The sequence below is a fragment of the Rattus norvegicus genome, chromosome 9 (genome assembly GCF_021556685.1).
Source record: "Rattus norvegicus strain SHRSP/BbbUtx chromosome 9, alternate assembly SHRSP_T2T, whole genome shotgun sequence".
Taxonomy (NCBI): Eukaryota; Metazoa; Chordata; class Mammalia; order Rodentia; family Muridae; genus Rattus; species Rattus norvegicus.
In genome coordinates, this window is record NC_141542.1 from 117,735,188 (window position 1) to 117,758,403 (window position 23,216).

A 23,216-nucleotide genomic window follows, 5' to 3' on the forward strand; every position below is an offset into this window, starting at 1 on the left:
ACCTCTCATATTTTAGAGGCTAGGAATCCAAGATCGAGTATTTATGGTCTGATGAGGGAATGTATGCAATGTACTCACATGGTAGGAAGCAGATCAATGCATGAACATTAATTTCATTCCTCCGCTGAGAAGCCCTCATGACTTAACCATCTGTTTAAGCATACCACTCCTCCCTGCCTAACCCTTAAGTACAATTACACTGAAAATATCCAAGTTTTGTAGAGAGCATATTCAAACAAAAATATATCATTTTTAATGTGAATTCTCTACCAAATAATTTTTCAAGTATTCTGTTATTATACCTAGATAAGAGATTTGAAGGGTTTTTTTAATCTTTTTTTTTTTCATATATAATGATGTTTTCCCATGAGGAAACGAATCTTTTGCCTTTTGAAGCAGGGAAGGAAGGCATTATTGGGAAACCATGGAGACACTAAAGATCCAAAGTCAGATAGGCTGTGAGAAGGCCTGGAGCTCCAGTGACACCAGTGGACAAGGGAAGCATCTCACGCATTAGAAACTGAGAGGATGCAGAAATTGTACCAAAAAAGAGTCAGCTTTAGAGTCGGAGAGGAAAGGAGGTGGCACACAGGAACAGGGAAAGGACACACATAGATCATGTTGTGGACGCTCTAGCGAGACTCTTTCAGAGATACTCAACAGAGTAAGGAGACCTCGATGTTGAATCACCAAAGGAAAACTAAGGCAGACAGAGTCCTCGGGGATTCAGCTTCAAAGGAGAGGAACATTGGGCAAACTCAACAGGGCTGAGTCTTAGGACCACAGTGTTTGGGCACAGGCTGTCTTGTGATGAAGAGCATCCCTGCAGAACACTGCCATGGAAGCCCAGGGCTAGGCTGCTGCCAGGGATAGAGCTCAAGGGAAGACAGGGATGAGAGCAGTCAGCCTCCTCCAGCTAAGCTAGACCCCATGCTCAGAGGTTTGGGAGCGGAGCGCGGTACTATTAGGATCCCTCTGAGAACATGGCCGTTTCCTGGAATGAGAAGCCAGAATTTTATGAGGAGAGATGGATGTTAAGGTAACAAGGTTTAGAACCCTCCCCACCCCAACACACACCCTTCCTTCCTTCCTTCCTTCCTTCCTTCCTTCCTTCCTCCCTCCCTCCCTCCCTCCCTCCCTCCCTCCCTCTCTCTCTCTCCCTCCCTTCCTTCCTTCCATTCCAAGAGAAATGGGTCATGAAGTGATGATGAGAAGTGTAGCTACGGAATGTTGGAGAATATAACCAGACTGTCTTCTCTATCCCTGGACCTGAAAAAGATGTCTGTCCTAAAGGGTAGAAATAGTACATTATTTTTTTTCACTCATAAGAAATGATCATACGTACAAGTAATTTGCAGAACAAGCAGGTTTTATATATATGCATGTGATAATGAAAGACCCCTGGACCTCACTCAAGTCTCAGGATGACTCGACCCCCCAAGAACTCATGTGAGACCGTCCTTGCTGTAATAAAATGAGGTTTACTGATAGGAACCAGTGCACTGGGGTCGAGACTCATATCCCATGCAGGGGTAGAGGAGTTCGACCACAAGTAGCTGGGAGAAGAGGTATTTAAAGGAAGAAACCACAACCCAAGAGGGTAGGGAGGGCGTCATTGGAAAATGTCGAGAATACCAGTGAAAAATCACAAGGAGGAGCTTCCTGTGTCTCAAGATTGTTTAACTTTATGGTCAGCCAGTTCCTGGGCGAAGCTCCTGTTTCTCAAGATTGTTCTTTAAGATTTTAATCTAACTTTATGGTCAGCTAGTTCCCAGAGCAGAGTCACTGAACTGGCTGACCTACATTTTTGGCTCTACTCTATTTGCTAGGGAATCTGAATTTTTCCTGGTCCTTCAATAACAATTAGTGAAAAGGAGACCATGATTTTTAAAGAGAGCAGGAAGAGATTGAGATATGGGAGGGTTCGGAGGGAGGGGGAAAAGGAAGAAATGTTGTAATTATAATCTCATTTTTTTTTTAAGGAAGAGAGAGAGATGAGCGATAATAACCCGATTTCTGTAGCACTTCACTGTTCTCAGACAGGCATGGTAGGAGTTATTCATAGATTATTTGGCCCTGGCTCAGCATGATGTATCAAATTATTAGATATCCACATCCAAACAGTTTTTTGAAAAAGACATTTAGGACCACAGCTCAGGCCAGTAGCGACAACCGGTTCCTTAGTTTTCTTTTGCCATCAGGTTGTAGACTTGACCACTTCTGCCCAGTGGTTGTCAGTCACGCTGCAGAAGAGACAAGAAAGGAGAGAGAGAAGTTGGGAAAGAAATGTACAATCCCTTCCTACTCAGATCTGAAGTGTTAGCTCTGGAGGTGCGCTCCTCTTCAGACTTCAGATTAGAAATAAGCGAGAGGGAGTCTTGGGGAACAGAGCCTCTGGCCATATGACTCAGTATTTGAGTATTTCATTAGGAGGGAAGTACTCGTCCTTCAGGCTCTCGTCAGGAAACCATGACTGCCTGTGCATTCCACTAAATCCTGCAGAAGTCAGCTAGAGAGGGAGAGAGTCTGGGGGTGGAAAGTTCCACACTATAATGCCTTCCAATTTTTTCTATTTCAAGTCAGGGAGACATATTTTTAGATGGATTGATGGACATATGTACAGCGTGAGATGTATATGTATGTGTATGTGTGTGTGTGTATATAAAATCTTTTTATAAACACTTACCTGCTAGTGTCTGTAATTTAAGGTGCCTTTATATGAAATCTCAACCGAATTAACCTAAAATAAAATGTTTTCATATAAGTTCCCAAAAGAAGATGAACCCTAAAGAAAAAAGTACTGCTCAAATTCATTCCAGAGAAAATAGTGAATAAATGAGCATACCTGGTGCAGTTAGAGGGTCATTTTGATGAACTGATTTCTATATAATGTGAAGGGAGATTTTAAAACAAATCACTTCGTGGAAACAGAGCTAGGAATTTTATTCTCGTGCCTGGTTGACACTTTCCTCACTTACAGAATTCAGATTTTTTTCTGAAAGAGAGCACAATCTCCACAGTCTTCAGCCATTCAAAAGCAGAGGACCTCCCAGGAGCTGGGCACAATGCTAGGCCCTAGGGGAAGGCGGTAAACAAAAGATAGCTCTCACTCTCAAGGAGCTGAGGAGTTTGGTGAGGCTAAAGAAGAGAAGTAAACACCTCAAGGCACCTATGAATGTGTAATTACAAACGGGTTAAGGGCCCTAAGAGAAAGGAACAGAGACCCCGTAACAAGTGAGTAACAAAGGACGCCAGGTGGGACGCAGACACCAGAAGGCAGCCCCAGAAGTGGACTATGTGTGTCTACCTCTCAAGATCAAAATTGATCAAAAGTTACCAGGAAAGGCTGCGTGGTAGAGAGCATTCCAGACCTAGAAGAGTTTGCAAAAGCGGGCCCCACCCCCACTCTCAACCCCCACAGGGGATGGGGGGGGGGGGAGCCAAGCTGCTCCTTGTTAAGGATTTGGTCTTTATCCCAAGAACAGTGGGAAGCTATTGAAAGGTTTTAAGCAGGTTGGTGACATGATCGGGTCTTGTGTTTTGAAAAGAACCCTCTTGCTGCAAAGTTGAAAACAGATTGGAGAGCCTGTCCAAAAGCCAATTGTTTCCCTAAATAAATGTGAAGGCTTGCAGCTGTCACAACCACTGTCCTGTGGCCACCTGACCCTGCTAATATTTGTCTGCACCCCTGAGGACATTTGGAAGCTATTTTCGGTGGACTATTACGAATTTCGTGGTTGCCCCCAGATTAGATTACTGTGTGGCAATGTGAATGCCTAGAGACACACAATGCTTTTCTGTCTGCTCAGGATTGGGGTTGGGGCCCCAAGTCACTGTTCTGCCGTCACCCAGACAGAGCCTCACATACGTGTGCATTTTAGAGCCGAGAACAACAGCACATCGTTCTCTCCTCTCTCCATTGAGGAACCGCACGCCCTTAATATGCCTTAGGTCTCCCTGTCTGTGCATGGACTCTCCAAGCTTCTTCCTTAGCTTCTGACTGCCCTGGATCCCACGGGCTGCAGATGTGGCATAGTGAAAGAGCACTTGCCCAGTACAGGCAAGGCCCCGTGTTCACTCCCCAGCACACTGAGCACGGAATTATACCAAAGAGAAAGGCTAGATTAAAAAGGCCCAGCTACTAAATTTCAGTTACGGAGACTAAACCATCGCCCCTAGGTTCTATCAGAACGAGTGCCAGAAATCAAGGAAGGCTGAATTACTGTGTAGAGTTGGGGTTTGATACAAGACATAAGAGCAGGGAGCCAGGCAGATGCTAACAACCCCTTCCCTCCATGCTCCAAAAGGGACTGATGTGCTCTTAGAAGTTATTCAAACATCCTCTCTGCCATGTTTAAAGCCTTCATCAACAGCCCAGGCAAGTGGCAATCACTAGGTATTAGGGCTTTTGTTGTTATTTCTTCTTAGACTGAGCCCTGGTTGGCTCCTCTTCTAACACTTGCTAGTCTAAGCTAATTGTGGTGTCTGCAGCCACACAGGAGGCTAATCCTTTGTTGACGAGATAGATGGCCATTAGTGATTGAGTGTATCATTATGGCTTCCCTGTCTTCCCCAGGCTGGAAACCAAGCCAGGCACTTCTCTGGTCAACTTCCCAGTGTCCTGTTACCGCGGCTGCGCTTAAGTAGCCCTGCTAAGAGTTTAAGAAAACACCAGCCCAACATGTGCGATCCTCTTACTCAACAGAGTGGAGCCAATCATTTCATCCTCTTAACCCAGTGTTTTCACACTTAGGAGAAAAGTTTCAGAATGAGCGACTAAACCACCACCACAACAAAATCCCCCTTGTTTGTTTGATGTGGAAAATAAGAATATGTCCTTGGACTTTAAGTCCAGTTCAGTTTATTTAAAATTCCAAACACACACCCAGCTCGATGCCTACCCCACCTCCTTAGACAGGACTTGGTTTTGGAGACCTGGAGGTGAGGGCAGAATTTGGTTATATGCTTTATTATTTCAGCCCCCCTCCCCTCACTAGAAGCTCTTCCTGCTATCTTAGTGTTAGACTGGAGAAAAGGCTCAGGAATCTGTTGGTGCCTTCTAGACAGGATGGTTATGCAAAACTCATTCTTTCTTATAAGACACAATTTCATGTTCCTCTGAAACATTTTACTAACTGCATTTTAACTTTTCAGAGTATAGTTCACAAGTCACAAACCTATTGTGACTAAGAAGCTTGTTAGAAGTACACATTTTTTTTTCATACTCTACCTCAAAGCTAATGTTTCAGAAGCATCGAAGGCCCCCCTGAGGGAAGGCTCTTGCCTCCCAGCCAAAAGAAAGGGCTCTACCTCTGAGTGCAGACAGGCTGCTGGCCCCTTTAACACTGTTGGGTTGACCAAGTTGGGCTAGCCAATCAACTGGCCAAAGGTCCACCTGGTGTTGTATATCTGAAGCAAATCTTAATGGGGAGGAAGAACGTTCTCTCTAATGAGACAATGTTTCCTGCCCCTAGCACAGTCACAATGTCATAATGTTTCCTTCTGACTGTTCACCTAAGTCCTAAAATAGAAGTAACTTTTCCGTTCTTTCCTTTTTCTTTCTTCCCTCTTTCTTTTGGCAGAGTTTACATATGTTACCTTTCATACTTTGGGTTTTCTTCCTCTTTCTCTGCAGCCCATTCCCTACCATGTGGCTGTTTGTCCGCCGAGTGGATGGATGAACTCCATGCCAGAGTAACTCAAACTCCTTTTCTCTTCCTCTTCCCCATCTTCCCGGTGCAGGGAGCGGCTAAGACTTACAGCTTGCCTGCCCTGAGGCTTTTAATTATAAACTCCAATAAAATTGTCCTCAAGCTTTCTTTTGAGCCATTCTTAAATTCTCTTATTAATGACACTAAGAGTCCCAGATTCTGCAGTAATTCGGTGACTCTGAAGGAACCCTCAGCAAGTTCCGATAACACTAAGAGATGAGGCTAAAGTCCAGGAATCTATGGTTTTAACAAACTCCCCATGTAAATCTAATTCACGATGAAGTTTGAGCATCACTGAGCCAAACCCAGCTTTTTCTCTGGAAGTCCTCTTAGAGTCCTGGTCACACCCTGGGTTTCTGGGTATGAGACTGAAAGAGCGTACCCCTAAACGGGGGATGTGTCTCTTGTTCCAATTGTGGGATGGGGTGCCCCCAGGAACCACGAGTAGCCATTCTTGATGTAACAGCAAGAGGTAGCTTTTATTAACGAGATCCCGGGTCTTAGCGGGATCCCGGGTCGACACGTATCTCACACAGGAGACAAAGGAATTGACCCCGAGCCTCCAGACTCGGGGGTTTATATAGGGGAGGTTAGGGGCATTCGAGCAGTTACACATGATTGGTCAATTCAAATGGTGCACAGTTACTTTCGGCTCGAAATTACATCAGCAAGGAGTACGTGCTCTCTAGCAGCTCGGCAGGCAGGTAGGGTGGCTCATCTCACTCAGGGGGGTGAAGGAAGGGCAGGGGGTGGCTACAGATGGTCAATGTCCTTGGGGCTGATAGCTGGTTTGGCAAGTCCTATCTCTGGCTCTCCCTCAGGCACGTCCGGCCCTGCACATCCGGACTCTGACAATGAGTAACCTTTTAAAAACTCTAGTTCTACATTAATAAACTCTAGTTCTACAAGACACCAGAACATGAGTTCTCCTACAGGGCAAAGCCAAGGACCAAGTCCCAGGATACTACTCAACCCTAAAGCCAGTGATATCGAAATCCTGCCCAGTCTATTCTTTACTGCTGCAAACCTCAGAGGTCCTGGGTCAGTCAGTCCACCCCTCTTAGGGAGAGATAGATGTGAATGTCTGTACCCAAAGCAGAGGTAAGGACCACGCTCCCATGCATTATCTTACAGTTTAACGCTTGCCTGGAGGAGCAGAGCACGATTTTCTCTTTTATCTCCGTATCTTTATGAGCTCACATCAATGTAAGGGGACTTACAAGTCTGCCCCTAGAAAGTAGTCTGCAAGCCCTGCCTGAACACAGGCAGATTTAATACCTCTTATATCATTCGTGGCTTTGAATCTGAGGTAACCGAAAATGTGTACTTTTTAAATTCTCTTTACAGCGTTTAGAAATGGATTTTAATATTTTGAGCACTATAACCAGAAACTCTACTCAGTTAGGAGGTAGAGGCAGGAGGATCTCTGAGTTTGGCATCAGCCTGTTCTATAGAGCAAGTTCCAAGTCAGCCAGAGCTACACAAACAAACTCTGGAGAGAGAAAGAGAGAGAGAGAGAGAGAGAGAGAGAGAGAGAGAGAGAGAGAGAGAGAGAGAGAATAAAATAGGACTTTGCATCTCTATCGTGGTGAAACACCATTTTGCCTTTTTATATTTGTGCATTGCAGAGCTCAGGGAAACAGGAGACATAGACTTGTATGCTAAGCATGCTATCTGCTTATTCTAACCCTTCCTGACTAAAGAATCAGTTCCCCTCTCTTTTATCTTAAAGCACCTGGTCTGTTCCCTGATATCTGAGAGATGAGCTACAAATGCAGACGAAGACCCCACCAGAAGCTCTGCTGCACTAGCACCGAATACCCTGCAAGTGACATCTTCTGTCCGTCGGTCCTCCTGGCTGGATATGCATGGCTCCATGCATCCCTTAACCTTTGTGCTTCTCCTAACCTAACACCAATTCTTTCTCACTCTTTAGAGTGGAAGCAGCAATTGTTTTCTTCCCCTGCAGATGAGTCCAAATACATTTGAATAAAGGAATTGTTGCCGGACCACACAAGCTTCCTCAGTTACCTTAAAATTGGCCCAGGATGTTGCCCCTACTCCTTTATTCCCCCAAAAAACAAGCCCTCCCCTTGCTAACGCCACGTGTCCATCCTGTCTCCTTAGGCTCTTCTGGAATCTTCGTTTCTTTACTTCTGTGCTCTTTCTTGTCTGCCTCCATGTTTCCTTTCTTGGCTTTCCTTCTGCCTCCCCAGCTCTGCCACCTTCTTTACTGTCTTGGGCTTTTTCACTTTAAACTTCATGTTCAAATTCCTACTGGGGAGAAGCGGTAAGTTCTCCGTGTCTGTAAGTCCCGGTCAGCCGGAAAGCATCCGCTTTGAGACTGAGCTCCGAACTGAGACTCTCTCCGCTCACCGTGTGCTCCATCCGCAGAACTATTTCCCTAAAGAAAGTTCGTCTTTTGCTTGAATGTCTTAAACGATGCAGCTCCGGTATTGAGCTCCAGCTTCGCTCTCAAACGATTAACACATCAGCCAACACGGTTGGTGTGAAAACCAGTTCTAAGTCTCTTAAGTCGGTTCGGTTTCTTCAAGCCCCATCCCCTTCTCTTTCTTCACCCTTTTCTATGCATCCTCCCGATGCCTTAAGATCACCGCGGTGTTAATTCTTTTAAGTCCTGCCGATTAACTTAAATGAATGTTCTTCATTTTTCTCTGAATTCTTATAGCTTTTCTGTACTCCTCATGCTACAGACCAAACTAAATAAATGTGAATAAACTTATTGTAGCATCTTTCCCAAAAAGCTGCATCTTTGAAACACGTGAAAAACTGTATCGGGGATCCCACCTTTTGTCTTCCTTCAAAATACCATCTGAGAACTTCTGTAATATTCTGCCTCTGTCCCCTGAGAGGCTTTGCCAGTGCCTGACCAATACAGATGCAGATTCTCACAGTCAACCATTGGACTGAGCCTGGGGACCCCAATGGAAGAGCTAGGGGAAGGATTGACGGAGCTGAAGGGGATTGCAAACCCATAGGAAGAACAATATCAATTAACCGGACCGCGCAGAGCTCCCAGGGACTAAACCACCAACCAAAGAGGGACCCATGGCTCCAGATACATATGTAGCAGAGGATGGCCTTGCCTGATATCAATGGAAGGAGAGGCCCTGGTCTTGTGGAGGCTTGATGCTAGAACTATGAAGTGGGACTGGGTGAGTGGTTGTGGAGAGGCAAAGGGTCAGGAGGATGGGATGAGGGGTTTGTGGAGGGGAAACAGGGAAAAGGACACTTGAGATGTAATTAAGATAGTCAATTAAAAAAACAACAAAAAATACTCCTATGGACATCATGAAAACTTTTCCCCAAATGTCCAAATCAGTCCTGTATAGCAATGTCTCCATGACACCCACTGAACAGGCGGAGGATCCAGAGAGCCTAGAAGACAGGAGCCAAAAACGATTAGCAATTCCTGAAATGGATCTTTGGTGAAAGTAATTTCTATGTGAAGGGGGAGGGGGGTGTGAGGGGAAGGGGAAGAGGGGAGAGGAGGAGGAAGAGGAGGAGGAGGGGGAGGAGGAAGAGGGGGAGGAGGAGGAGGAGGAGGAGGAGGAGGAAGCAGGAGCTGGAATTCTTTGGCTTAGAAAAGACAAGGGCAGGAAATGTTGGCAACTGGTCTGAGAATCTATAAAAATCTACTGTGTGAGCGACAGAGAGCAGCTGCTTGGCGTTCCTACTCAGAGGAGGACAGATGCTTTGGGTGCTCCAGAGATGTTAGGAAAAGCCTCCAGACTCTAAAGTTGGTGCGACTGTGGAGAAAGCTAATATGTTGCCAGTTGGAGGGCAGAGGGATACATGCCGGTCAACACTGGAGGGCCATGGTGATGCTGTCTTTGGAAGAAAAGGTGCTTGAAGGAAGAATTATTGCAGATAAGGCTCACTCGGGATCTTATCTGATCTAAGGAGACCACTTATGTAAAGAAGTCGATCTATCCCATCATATATGAGCAGGGTTCTTTTTTAAGAAACTGTAAGCTAGGGATGGCATCTACACACACTCAAGAAAGGTTATAGACAACGGAGGACATCATGGATAGGTGTAGTCTTCGAAGATGAAGAGTCAGGCTGCTTCTCTCTGACTGCTACTCCCCAGCTGTGTGACCGTGGACCATCACTAAATGACTCTGAGAATCAGATTTCTCGAGTGCTTTCTTCATGGAAAGTCTGTGAGTGCTGAATGCGACACAATAAATGTGCGTTTCTGTCACTCGCTGGACTTGGAACACCTCGCAGACACTCTGGCAGGCCTGTTGCCAATCATCCTCCCCTTCACAGAGCAGTGGTACCAGCCCCTGTGTAAAATAAGGCGGTGTGGTGACTTTTCGCCCGAGTTACGTTCTTTAATTAAAAATGAAAGCCCTGGGTATCAAAGACCAGCCTGCTGAGTTCCTTTACCTTTCCCAGCCACGAGACATTTCCCTGATGTCTGCAGCACGTCTTTGACGTCTGGGATGGAGGACCAATTTGCCTCCACCCCTACGTAGCTCCACCTGTCACCCTTATTATGTGATCTTTATAAAATTAAACCGAGAATGTCCTTATTTTTCTTCTCTTCACTATGCTTTTAAGCAAAGCCATAAAACTCCCACACAGAATCTGATTAAACGAGGGACATCAGAGAGAAGATCCGAGTGATTAATTTCACGTCCTCAGAACAATATGCACACCAAGAAGATTTTCGTGTCCAGTTCGGGAACCGTGAACTACTTCTCGCTGCCTGATGAACTTAGAGTAAAAGGGTTTATTTGTAGCCAGGGGTTGGTGCACAGAGCGCGGTTTCCTCTGGGTCCTTGCTGCCTTCTTTTCCCATTATTTACCTTACCTTCCCGAAAAGTCATTTTCTCAAGGTTCCTCGGACTCAAGACTCAAGTCATAAGACATGCGTTCCTGAGTCTCTGTTTCTATTAGCGATCATTGCTTCGGGCCCAGCAGCTGCTATTGCCTCTCAATGCAGACACCTGGGAAGGTTTCAATTCTCCACTTGAGAGTCGGTTAAAAAGCACAGCTTGTCAAGTTTCCCATGCTGTGTGTGTGTGTGTGTGTGTGTGTGTGTGTGTGTGTGTGTGTGTGTGTATGTGTGTGTGTGTGTGTGTGTGTGTGTGTGTGTGTGTCCGACCTTCTTTAAAGGGAAGTGTGGGTTTCCAGGAACAAAGATGATAAAGCTCATGCACTATTCCTGCAAAACCAAGGGCTCAGTAATCAGTACAAAGTGTTCTTTCTATACAGCTTGATGCAAAATACACTAATAGTTCTCTCTGTGCTAATAGGGGAATTCAGAAAACTCTAACCTGTAGGGCCGAATTTATGTGGCTGCCTCAGAAAGAGTCATCATAATTGGAATTTCAACAACATGTTTGGATGTTGGAAACCAGTGGAGCACGCCAATCTTCAGTTGGAGTTATACATAAAGATAGCGTACGGCTTGAATGAGACATGCATGGTGTATAAAGACGTCCTTAGACACTATGAAAAGAGCTTACCACTGTGAAGAGGAAAGGGAGAAGGTTAAATTACTTTGGCTCTAAAAATTGCATGTAATGCAAAAGCCCACTGAGCTAGCCACTGTTGTTTGTAGAATACTGAGTGTGTGGAGATGATTTCAGGGTTGGCCTGATGCTTCTAGAAAGAAAGGGCAGCAGCGGCGATGGAAGTTTCAGGTAATACAAGAATGGGCCGAAGAAAAAGGTGTTGTGTTCGAGTTGATAAGTGTTATCACATGGGATTATTTAGCAGAAGATGCTCAAAGTGCCAGCCCTCAAAGTAGGGGGGTGGAGGTTAAATCCCAGCACTACCATCCCTGCCTCTGAGGCCTTTGAAAAGCCTTTTGCCTCACTAAGCTTAATTTCCTCATCCGCAGAAAGACCGAGGACGTGAGATGCGAGGGTTAGGAGTCTCATTCTTGGCTTGAGGCTTAAACAGCAGCTACAGCTTTAACAGTGGTGAGGTGAAGGACGGTAAAGGAAATAAAGGTCAGGTAAATGCTATATCATCTACCTATTACCTACTATCTATCTATCTATCTATCTATCTATCTATCTATCTCTATCACCAATCTATCATCTATCACCTATCTACCACCAATTTATCTATATATTTATCTACCTACCTATCACTTATCATTTACCCATAATCTATTTATATATTTATCTATCATTTATCCATACGCTATCATCTATCTATCTATCTATCATCTATCTATCTATCTATTAAAAGCAGCTCCTCAGAGGAAATATTTGTCTTGTGATACAAGTCCTCGTGGGGTAGTGCTGGCTTGCACCTTTAATCCCAGCACTTTGGAGGCAGAAGCAAGCAGACCTGTGAGTTTGAGGCCAGCCTAGACTAAAGAGTGAGTGCCAGTGTTACACAGAGAAACCCTGTCTTGAAAAAAACAAAACAAAACAAAACAAAAACCCACCACCAACAGAAGAATCATGTTCCTCAGTCACACCTTCCACATCACAGGGGGTATCTACACATATCACTTTACCTGTCATAACAGAGGGTTATTATCTTTTACAAATGTACCATAGACTCATACACTTCTCATCAAGCAGAACAATTTTAAACAAAATAAAGAACAAACATCATATGTATTATTGAAAAGTCTGGGCTGGAGAGATGGCTCAGCGGTCAAGAGCACTGACTGCTCTTCCAGAGGTCCTGAGTTCAATTCCAGCAACCACATGGTGGTTTACAGTCATCTATAATGGGATCTGATGCCGTCTTCTGGTGAGTCTGAAGACAGCAACAGTGTACTTATATACATAAAATAAATAAATAAATATTTAAATATTTAAATAAATAAATAAATAAAAATTCCATCATTAGCCAAGACTTTATATGGTTAAGAGTTTAGTAAAGAAATGAGTTTCTCGCTTTTACTAGTGTACCCAGTAGAGATGGCACATGGTATATCAAAACTTAAATGGCTTCTTATTTAAACTACTAAGCTGACCCTGAAATATACACAGAAATCAAAGAAAAGAGAACCTTATCTGTTCTAGACAACATTCAAAAAGAAAATTAAAACCCGAGGACTTAAACTACTTGATTTCAAAGTCTATGAAAACTTAGTAATCAAAGTTGTGTAGAACTAACCTGAAGATTGACCATCAATGGGACTCAGCAAAGGACACACATTTACATATCCGTTTTAATTTGACAGAAGTGCCAAAGCGATCCAGTAGGGAACAGAAACCTTCCCAGATACAGTAAGGAGTAAATGCCCATCACTAAAGCTGACAGCCGTATGAAAAGAAAGTGAACCTTGGTGGCTTCATCATCATACACATAAATCAGCTATGGATGGACAATAGTCATAAACACAAAGGCTAAAGCCATAGACTTTTAGAAAAAATCATAAACAAATGTTTTTATGATGTAGTGATAAACTAAGGTGGGTTTTGAGTGGGGGGGGCGTATAAAGCAGGAAATGTAGCCATAATGTTTTTGTGTACTGTGTAAAAGTTATCTTTGTGTTATTCAAATGCTGATCTCTCTGCTCTCAAATCTTGTTTCAGTCAGAGAGGGTGTTGCAATGCTTCTGTCAAGAATCTCCTCTCTCAAGTTCCTGTCTACAATTCTTGTCATTTATTCTTTGCCTTGTCAAGAAATGCTGGCCACCCAGTGGCTGAGCAGAAGGGAGAATAGGGTGGGACTTCCACCAGCTGAGGGAAGAAGAAAGAGAAGAAGGGGGATTCAGATTTTCGAGGAGGAGGGAGGAGAAAGGAGTCGTTGAGATTTCACCAGAAACTCGGAAAGCCATAAATGCAAGCATTATTGGGATCTTGGCTGGGAGGTAGCCAGTTTAGCTTAGGGCATTAAGATAGACAGCCCCACGTATTGAGGTGAAGCGTTAAAATAAATCTTGGTCTCTCTGTGTCACTATTGGAAACCAGCTAGGATAAAGAAATACAGCCACCATATTAATTTACTACACACGTTTATATTAAAAAAAACAACATTTACAGGGAAAATCAATAAATTAAGTTTCATCAAGTGAAAAGCTTCTTCCATCAAGAGGCACCACTGAGAAGATGAGTAACCAACCAACCATACACTCGCAGGAACTATGTATAAAGCATCTACCTGACAAGAGACCAGAACCTGGCATATCAGAGGCCCTTCCAATTCAGTGATGCCGAGTCGATGAAGACAGGGCAAAAGAAAGACGTGGACACTTGGCAAAAGAAGATAGATGGATGGCCAGTAACCATAAGAACCAATGACTGTTATCATTAATCATCGTGGAAATGAAAATTGAAACCATGATGAAACCCTGTCCTGTATCCCCAGTCGATCCAGTGGTTACAAACAGGCTGACAACCCAAAGCTTGGCAAGAAGGAGGAGCAGTTAGAATATATACACGCTACTCGCCATTTCCACTTACTTTATGACCCAGAATGCACTTATAGCTAGCTATTGACCCGGGAGAAACTAGGCTATGTGTCTACAGATGGGTACTAGAGCGTAGCTTCTTCGTTTACTAGTAGTATCCTTGGCTGGCATGTGTGAAACCTTGGGTTCAATCCCCAACACCAAGAAAAAGTGTATGTAAAATGTATTCAATATCGAAACAATGTTTATAGCAGATTTGTTCAAAAGAGTTAAACGCCAAAACAAAACAAAGTAAACAAATTAACAAGCAAACAAACAAGAATCAGCCTACCAGTATTGTAGAAATACACTCTGCTGTAGCTATTAATGGAAGATCACTCAACAATTATAGAGGGAAAATATATTAGTGATTCCATACAATAACAACACCTGGCTAAAGACTGATCACACAAAACTACCACCTGTAAAAGTTCTGCCAGAACTAGCAAACTTCACTGCCATGGTGTGAGAACAGTGGGTGGTTACGGGAGCTGCAGTTAACTGTTAACTCGCCTGAGGAAGCATCTCAGAGTAGTGGGTTTGAGTTACACAACTATGCATTTTCCAAACCTTTCTAATGCTTCCTTAAAATTTGTGCATTTTTACTGTGTATAAATTTTACCTCAAGAGAAATAAAAAGAGACTAGAAGTAAGTGTGGAATTCTAGTTAATGATAAACACTTTTGGGGAGAAGGATGCTAGTGTTTGCAATGGCTGCGTCCTCACAAACACACACAAACGGATATATGGATGTCTAAGTCGAAGGATAATTAAATGGGTTGTTCTTTAGTTAAGCTGGTTTGGGTAAAATAGAAGCAGGATAAAAAGCTTCTAACTGAGTAGTATTCTTCCAACTTTTCTCTGAGTTTGACTATTTTTATAATAAAATTCCAGAAGAAAAGAAATGAAGGACACATGCATTGTCAATACAGAGGTAAATAAGCTTGCTCATTCTTAACTATGATCAACCAGCCATGAGGGTCTTATGCTAGCCCAGAGTCACTACTATCCTCACAGTTTAGAAGGGCCCCTAGGCCGGAAGTGATCGGGTGACTTTAAGCAGAGGTGTAGGCAGGAAGTTCAGGCCGGGTTATGAATTAGGTAATCATTCGATTATCTGTGGGAAAGACTGAACAGCCTCAGGGCTAGACAATGATGTTTCCATACTGCGAGCGAGAGAAGGTAGCATTCACTGAGTGAGCGTGGAGCTGTGAAGATCTCCGAAGGTGTCTAAGGGGACAGAGAGGAGGGCGTGAGAAAAGGCTCTGGATTCCACAGAAGGCGTGCTGACTTTGAGGTTTACTACAGTTTCTGAAGGGAAAGGTGTCGAGGGGACATTGGCAATGCGCACATGAGAATTCCGTGAAAAAAAGAATACCCCCATGGAAACAAGGACATTTGAAGTGTCAGGGACAAGACATGGCGACCCAAGAGGGAACTCAACTGGAACGCCCCTGAGAGAACCAGTCCTTGGGAACTGAGGGCAGAGGGCACAAGGCCAAAGGACAATATAAAATTCACAAAGAGTGCAGAGAAAAGTTCACACGCGTTGCTGCTGGGCTGCCGGAGTGTGGACCTGGGGATGCTTTCAAAAAGGAGAGGGGACTTTGTTTCAGGCAAACAAGGGAGACAAATAGGAAGTTTTAAAAATGAGAGCGGTCCGAGGCTTTGAGAACTCTGGAACTCCAGGCTGTATCTTAAAGATGTTCGGCTGGGATACTCTGAACAAATCTGAGATGGTTGGTGTGATGGGTGGGCTGGATTGTCAAGCTTGACGGGATTTGGAGACGCACCTCTGGGGTGGGTGTTCAGAGAAGGAGTAACAGAAGAGAAGCCCCGCCCACAGAAGGAGCACCACCCGGCCGGCAGTCCAGATATAAAAAGACCCATGGAAAACCAGTTCTGCTTGCCAACTGCCTAGTTTATCTCCTTATTGCTGAGTGTATCTTTCCCACCTTTGTGGCAGTGGCCTGGGCTCCCCTCCTCTGATGTTGGAATCCACCAGCTTCTTCAGGCTTCCCTGACTTAGAAGCTACAGGTGAGAACCCTCAGGATCTCCAGGCTTCAGACACTCATTGTCGGCCTCCCCATCCCCAACCGTGTAAGCCATTCTAGTAAATGTCCTCTGTGTATGTCCATCTGTCCCTCTAGAGAACCCTGACTAATACAAGAACACAGCTGATACAGAGATGCGGGGCTGGGAAAGTGTGGCCTCAGTAAGTTCCTGATGTAAACCACCACGTCTTAACTTGTGGGCCAGTTAGGATCAGCCAGAGCTCATGTTGAACCACGGGTTACTGGTCTCACTGCCAGACTTTCAGGCGCACGGGGGAATAGATGGGAGTTTTAAATGTGGGAACCTGGGCCGAGCCTGGTTTCTAGGCTATGTATCATGATACCAGACAGTGGGAATGCAGCGGGACCGGCAACCACACTGAGAAACACTAGGGTAGGAGGGGAAAGTTACACAGAGCACCCAGAGCAGCTCCTTCACTCAGGTTCCCCTAGTCGGATGTGCCATTTTACTGTGTCACCTCACCACAAGGTCCTGGCATCCCTTGTACATGGATTCTTCCTAACTAAACTTCCCCTTATAGAAACTTTGGGAGTTTCTGAGGCTAAATTCTCTTCCACAAAACAGTTTCTTGTTCTAGCCGCAACCCAGGATTCCTGTTTTGAACACTATGGGGCCATAAATACTATGAGGAAATATCTACTGTGGAATTCCTCCCCATCCTTGGCTGCCTCGGAGAGACCCTTGTCCAGAGGAGATTAATGGGCTGAGAGAATCTAATACAATATTTATTGGTTGTGTGGGCACTCAGAAAAAAAAAACCCACATTAACATCAGTTTATCATTCTGCTTTCTTGACGAGCCAGCACAGTTTAGATCAATCATATAAGCAAGCCCAGAGTGACCATGGAACATCACTTTCTATAGCAGCTCCTGCTAGAAACTCAATGCACCGCAACCTCTCCTAACACGCTACTAAGTTTCCATTTACTTCTGGTCTACAGACCTGTAGCACAAAGAAACCCAGGCTCTTATGGGAGTTAACTGGGAGGTTTAATGTTGCTTTTTAAAATTTTTTTGTTTGGTTTTGTTTGTTTCTTTTTTATTTTGTGCGTATTGATCTTTTGCCTGCATGTATGTCTGGGTGAGGGTGTCAGATCTTGAAGCTACAGACCGTTATGAGCCACCACGTGGGTGCTGGGAATGGAACCCAGGTCCTCTGGAAGAGCTTTTAGTGCTCTTAACCACAGATCCATCCCTCAAGTCCACTACTTTTTTTTTAATTGTAGTATTTGATGGCAGATAAGTTTAAGATAAAGTTAAGTTTAACTTTGAGATATGCTCTAGTCTCCCTGTTTATAAAAACCTTGGCACTGTGGGAGTATTTGGATGTCTGTGGTGACACTGTGGTATGGGCATAGGAAAACCTACATATCAGGAAGGTAAGCCAACGCACAGGGCCCCAGGCGTCCTGTTATTGGTACAGAGGAGCAATGTCCCTGCGCCCATAAGAGGTACAGAAAGGAAGGAGCAGGGATCAGAGTAATCTGTAGCCAGGACTGTGCATGACAAAGCTCATGATGGGAAGGTTGGCTAGTTGATTGGTGGTAGATTTTTTTTTTCTTTTTTCGGAGCTGGGGACCGAACCCAGGGCCTTGCGCTTGCTAGGCAAGCGCTCTACCACTGAGCTAAATCCCCAACCCCGATTGGTGGTAGATTTTAACTCAGAGGTGAACTCATACTAGCGAAACCAATTAAAAACATAGAGCAAAGTACTTGAACCATAGAGATGGGGTGGGCGGAAACACACTTGGAAGGTAAGTCAGCTCACAGGAGGACAACAGAGAGGCACCGTCACTGAAATATGAGGTTTCCATCACCCCTTCCGTTCTTCTGTCGTACTAGGTTCAGTTTATGATAAAGATATCTACCAAGTCCTTAGAGGGCAGCAGTTCAGAGAGCTGGAGGGACAAGTTTCCGGAAGTCTGATCTGATAAAAGTGAAAGTAGATCGAGTCAATGACCTTCAACCCCAGGACACAGCTTGCGTGGGGACGGATGGGATGTATTCACTGTATATTCAGAAGTCTGTCCTATGGAAGGGTGAAAGTTAGGCGGAAGCACCGATTCAGGCGCTGCAGGGTGGCTGCTGTAAGAAGTAGACGTCAAAACGACACGAGAAGGAATTTTCTAGAGTAAAATGAAGTCTCTCAAAGAGTTTACAGTGAGGTTGCTGGTATTTGAGCCCCAGTCCCCATCGTGACCTTTAAATATTGACCCTCTCAGTGGCTTGGATGTCTACTCAGGGAAACCATCACTCAGAACAACGTCTTCTGACTATGTTCCTGTGAGACCGGAAGACTCGGTAGTTCTAAAGCGATCGGGACAGCGCCTGGCACGTGCGAAGCTCAGGACAAATGCCAGCAATTGCAGCTGTGGTGATTATTGTCATTATGGCCGCTGCTGACAAAGGAGAACCTCTTCAGGGGAGGTTCGGCTGTGGCATGCATTCACCACATAGGCAGTTGTGGTCTAAGGAACGGCGATGTCAGGAGGCGCTGATGCGGGATTAGAGACGGAGCACGATGGGCGAGCTCTGCCTCCACCCTAAGCGCCTGACAGCTACACTTAGATCCTAAGCGCAAATATTTCTGTGCAAGCCCAACATTTATGTAATTTTTGTACGTTTGTAACTCTCCGTGGACGGTTTCTGCATTAGCATATAAACCAGTAAAAAGCCTTTTAAAGGTATTCAAAATCATGATAAAGTAGAGAGAGAGCCACATTTACTCTCCCATTTAATATATATTAGGTGCTTCATGCCTATCAGGCCCTGTGATAGGTATTTGACATAATCATTTGAATACTAATGAGCCACCGGTCCCCTGCCTTCCAGGAATTTACAATTTGGGCAGACTCTTGGAAAGAAACCACAAAATATTAACACTAACCCAGATGGAACTTAGCAATAATTCTATTGTTTGAATGTGAACTGTCACCACACAGGCTCATGTGTTTGAACATTTGGTGTCCCACTGGTCATGCTGTTTGGGGAGATTATGCAACTCTGGGGACAGGATGTCTATCTAATGGACTTAGGCTACCAGGGGTGGAACTTGATGTCCACACCCACCTGTAGTTCCAGTCTAGGTCTCTGTTTCTTCCCTGTCACGATGTGACCAGCCACCTCCTTCTCCTGTTCACTAAGCTGTCTGACCCCAAGTCAACCCTTTCTCTGTCATGTGACTCCTGCTAGCTTCTGTAGTACAGCCATGAGAAAAGTAGCCAATGCACTTAGAGTCTACAGTTCTAGAAAATTCTTCCTGGGACAAGTTGAATGGAATAGCATCCCAGAAGGTAAGTTCAATACAAAAAGGAGACCAAATAAACAAGACCCAGCCCTAGAACCGGCCTCAGAGTTGTAGAAACATGTAAGGTAAAGTTGCCACAGGTCACTCCATTTTTGGAAAGGGAAGTACAGAGACAGGAAATAGCAATCCACATGTGATGCCACAGAGAAATGTCTGCTGTGGAAAGAACATAGAAATACTCTTTCTCTGTTGAGATTTATTTATTTTATGTAGGTGAGTACACTGCAGCTGTCTTCAGACACACCAGAAGAGGGCATTGAATCCCATTACAGATGGTTGTGAGCATTGTGTAGTTGCTAGGAATTGAACTCTGGACCTCCGGAAGAGCAGTCAGTGCTCTTAACTGCTGAGCCATCTCTCCTGCCCCTAGAAATACTCTTTAAAAAAAATGATAAAATGGGGTAGAAAACAAAACCTAAGTTAAATTCAGATCTGATGGAGTGTTTCAACAATGAGCACAAAAATAAATAAAAATAAAAATAAAAATAAAGGCTGTTGGGTACTTTTACGTTGGATAGAAGATCATATGCTTTTTTGTTGAAGATAATTTCTGTCACACGATATATTCTGATCCCAGTTTCCTATCCCTTATCTCTTCTAAGATCCTCCCTCCCCTCCCTCTCCTTCCGTCCCCCTTTATCTCTCTCTCTCTCTCTCTCTCTCTCTCTCTCTCTCTCTCTCTCTCTCTAACAAACAACCAGAATTTAAAAAGAAAGGAAAATCAGGAGAGACCCACTGGACACACACGCGCGCGCGTGCACGCGCACACACACACACACACACACACACACAGAGGAATAGGACACAAAGCCAATGATTTTAAGGACACAGTTTCAACAAAAGAAATTTGAAGTAAAACGAACATTTTCTTGCAATCAGTTTTCATACATCCTGATGGAAAGTAAAGTCTTCCAGGAAGTCATTACAGAGCACACTAAGACACGTAACTATTTCAAATCTCCAAAGCCAGATGGTACTCATTGTGAGAACCCAAGAGGCTTCCCGTGTGAGTGGCCATGGTATGGGTCAGGGCAAAAAACCCAGCCTAGGTGCTGCTGCCTTCTTACTTAAGAGCGCGCTCCACCGGGAGGCTTCCTTGAATAAAGATTTGATGTTTGTGTCTCATCATCTGTTAGTCCAGGAGAATTGTTTGGGGAAATTAGAAAGTTGGTCTGTTCTCAAGAGATACAAAAAATTAAAAAAAACAAAAACAAAAAACAAACAAACAAAACTCTGAACCTCTTGGATTCTCAGACACTCGCTTCAAAGACTTAATTGAATCAATATGCAGTTGCAATCTTGATATATTCTGAGGTTTAAAAAAATAAAATCAATATTCAATTTAAATTGTTTCTAGAGAAGGAGAACAAAATAGAAAGATAACTAATCTGATGAGATTTTTTCAAAAAGTGATTTGTATTTTTGGTTTTGTTTCATTTTCAACCAAATTTTCCTATAAAGGATATATATATATATATATATATATATATATATATATATAGTCTAGAATTAGACTATATAGACTATATATATATATAGACTATATATATAGACTATATAGACTATATATATATAGACTATAGACTATATATATAGTCTAGAATTAGGAAAGGTGTTTGAAACAAAAGCATTATAATATACCAACTTTAAGGCATTCAGTAAAACATTTATCTTAGGGGCTATAAAATTAATCATGGTGACTTTACTCAGGAAGATTTAGACTAGGCAGCACAATGAGAGTTAATTCAACACACTCCAGGTTCGAATCCAACTAGAGACTCTAAGGCAGACGGTGTGAGATGGAAAAGTCTAGCATTATTATATCCTGCAATAGAAAAGATTTGATATCTCATGGATTATTCTCAATGTAATCTCAGTAGCTCCGTATTTGTATTTTAGCCAATACATAGTAACGAGGGGGGAAAGAATGCTATGAGAAACCAGCAGCTATAAATTCTGCCTAAGAATTGACCACTTTACCATCCATAAATCAAAAGTATTAGACTATCGCGTCAATGATTATGATAGGAAAACCAGAGAAGTTTCTGTTTCAAGTCATTAATTATATTTGTCTCCATAAAAATAGAAATCCTATCAATTTCTCATAAATAATGTGAAGTTCTCAAAAAGCTAGGGTGTATGTATCTGAAGAAAAAAAAAGCATTCATTCTCCTTACCCAATGTCATCAACTGGAACCCACATTGGAGACAATGCCCAACTTGGAATCATCATGTGTTGGCTACCTCTGGGTAGAACATGACCTCTGAGAAATGGAAGAAAATATGATCATAGATGGGAGGCGTTGACTAGTCTTGCAAGATTTTATGAGAAATCTTTAGTGTTTGGTCCAAAAGACCAGTGTATTTCCTGGGGGATCCATAGCGGGGTACAAAACAACCTTTACAGCACTGGGATATTTGTCTCCAGGTCAGAGATATGATACACTGTGCTTTCTGAACATCCGTTTTCTGTTCTCATTGGACTAAACCCAAGTCAAACCCTTGACCTAAGACTGCTGCCCAATCACATGCTTGCAAGTTATCCATGTCAATCAAGTCTGCGGGGCGGGAGCTCCGCCCACAGACTGAGGACATTTCCTTTCGGGAGATAACACCCATGATGTTCGGCGTATGGCATGCTGAAAACTCATCGTCCAACAATTAACTTACTGGGGGTTAGGGAGGTAAGCCGGATTCTTTTTCCCCCGCTCCGTTAATTCATTGATTCATTCACTTTCCATCCCGATTTCTCCCCCCGCCCCGCTCCCGGTCCCCCTCTCGTATTGTTGGGGGACCCACATGAAGGCTGAGCTTCACAACTGCTACAGTTATGCCGGAACCAAGCACAATTCTTACCTGCGACACAGTCAAGAGCCGCCATTTAACTGTGTTCCTACATCTCAGTGTACATATTCAAAATTTGTAGAAGTCGATGCTATTAAAAAGAAATACGAAAAACAACCCCGTGGCAGCTTTAACAGAATTAAAATGCCTTAGCAGCCCTGCCCATAAGAACCTTGCTTTGCATATCTGACTTCTGAAAATGCACGTTCTCTTTGTAGTTCTCAGACAAGTTGCCTTGAGCTGCGGCGATCCAGAATGAAGGTCAAATGAGAGAGGAAATCTTAAATAAATCAGATACTTTTCATGTACACCAAGAATTTTCTATCGCACTGGTCTCTGCCCGGGAAAAAAAAATCAGCCTATCTTTACCGTTTACTTTCTACCAGGGTAAAAATTAGAGTTTGCAAATTGTAAATATAGGGGGGGGAAGATAATTTAGAACACTGTTTTATCACCGTCGACCCAGTGGTTTTCATAACCGAATCCCACGTATTTTGAGAATGTCATTATTGCCTCGCAGTGTTTATAGAGCAGAGGAGAGCAAGCCCGCCTCCACCAAAGGGCAGAAAAGAAACCAAGTGACCCAGAGGAGGACACAGTGTGACCTGTTTATGATTAAACCCTGAGAAGGATAAATTGAGTTAGCCTGGCTGCCTGAGTAGGAGGGAAGTAAGATGCTCGCCGACAGCCAGGTCCCATTTCCCCGCGCCTTTTCCTTCCTTCCCCTGCGTACCCTGATGGTGCCAAGGTTGATGTCTGTTCCTTTCCATCAGGGCCCAAATGCTTCCTTCAGCGCGGTCATTAAAGCTGAGGGAAGGCAAGAATCTTGTTTGGGGATGGCAAGATGCAGTTTGGCTTATTCCTTTGTGCACAGGGCCG

The 23,216-nt window shown here is 43.8% G+C and overlaps 2 long non-coding RNA genes across 3 annotated transcripts in view; one reads left to right on the plus strand and one right to left on the minus strand.

Annotated features, from left to right (window-relative positions):
• Positions 1-19,674: 19,674 nt before the first annotated feature.
• LOC102546692 (uncharacterized) lies at positions 19,675-23,207 on the minus strand. The gene is made up of 4 exons (XR_015629772.1): positions 23,071-23,207; positions 22,350-22,428; positions 21,671-21,757; positions 19,675-19,870 (listed from the first exon to the last, which is right to left on the minus strand). It is a non-coding gene; the product is annotated as an uncharacterized LOC102546692 (long non-coding RNA).
• LOC102546629 (uncharacterized) overlaps positions 22,076-23,216 on the plus strand; it is a 32,734-nt gene continuing 31,593 nt past the window's right edge. For both annotated transcript variants that reach the window (XR_015629771.1, XR_015629770.1), the window contains exon 1: positions 22,076-22,177. This is a non-coding gene — a long non-coding RNA (uncharacterized LOC102546629). The remainder of the gene's footprint in view (positions 22,178-23,216) is intronic.